Source organism: Arachis duranensis, chromosome 10 (assembly GCF_000817695.3).
Source record: "Arachis duranensis cultivar V14167 chromosome 10, aradu.V14167.gnm2.J7QH, whole genome shotgun sequence".
Taxonomy (NCBI): domain Eukaryota; kingdom Viridiplantae; phylum Streptophyta; class Magnoliopsida; order Fabales; family Fabaceae; genus Arachis; species Arachis duranensis.
This window is the reverse complement of record NC_029781.3, coordinates 41,574,980-41,576,135: the sequence shown is the minus strand read 5'-3', so window position 1 is coordinate 41,576,135 and position 1,156 is coordinate 41,574,980.

The following is a 1,156-nucleotide window of genomic DNA, read 5'->3' as shown; positions in this document are numbered from 1 at the left end:
TAAGGTTGGCATTCAACTTGCCCATGATACAAGGAGATGAACACCCTTATACTAGAAGGGTCAACTTTGATCAAAGGTTGGACCAAGTCCTCACAGTCATTTGTGAAGAGGGCGCCCAATGGAAGAGAGATTCAAGAGGAAAGCCGGTTCAATTGAGAAGGCATGATCTCAAGCCCGTAGCTAGGGGATGGTTGGAGTTTATCCAACGGTCAATCATTCCCACTAGCAACCGGTCTGAAGTTACTCTAGACCGGGCCATCATGATTCATAGTATCATGATCGGAGAAGAAGTAAAAGTTCATGAGGTTATAGCCCAAGAACTTTATAAGGTGGCGGACAAGTCCTCTACCTTGGCAAGGTTAGCCTTTCCTCATCTCATTTGTCATCTCTGTTATTCAGTTGGAATTGACATAGAGGGAGACATCCCCATTGATGAGGACAAGCCCATCACTAAGAAAAAGATGGAGCAAACAAGAGATCCCTCTCATCATGAAATCCCTGAGATGCCTCAAGGGATGCACTTTCCTCCATAAAACTATTGGGAGCAAATCAACACCTCCCTAGGAGAATTGAGTTCCAACATGGGACAACTAAGGGTGGAGTACCAAGAACATTACATCCTCCTCCATGAAATTAGAGAAGATCAAAGAATCATGAGAGAGGAGCAACAAAGACAAGGAAGAGACATTGAGGAGCTTAAGCACTCCATAAGATCTTCAAGAGGAAGAACAAGCCACCATCACTAAGGTGGACCCGTTCTTTAATTTCCTTGTTCTCTATTTTCTTGTTTTTCAAAATTTCATGCTTATGTTTATCTATGTTTGTGTCTCATGATCATTAGTGTCTTAGTGTCTATGCCTTAAAGTTATGAATGTCCTCTGAATCCATCACCTTTCTTGAATGAAAAATGTTCTTAATTGAAAAAGAAAAGAATTGCATGAATTTTAAATTTTATAACAGATTAATTATTTTGATGTGGTGGCAATACTTTCACTTCTGAATGTATGCTTGAATAGTGCATATGTCTTTTGAATTTGTTGTTCATGAATGGTTGGCTCTTGAAAGAATGATGAAAAAGGAGACATGTTACTGAGGATCTGAAAAATCATAAAAATGATTCTTGAAGCAAGAAAAAGCAGTGAATACAAAAAAAAAG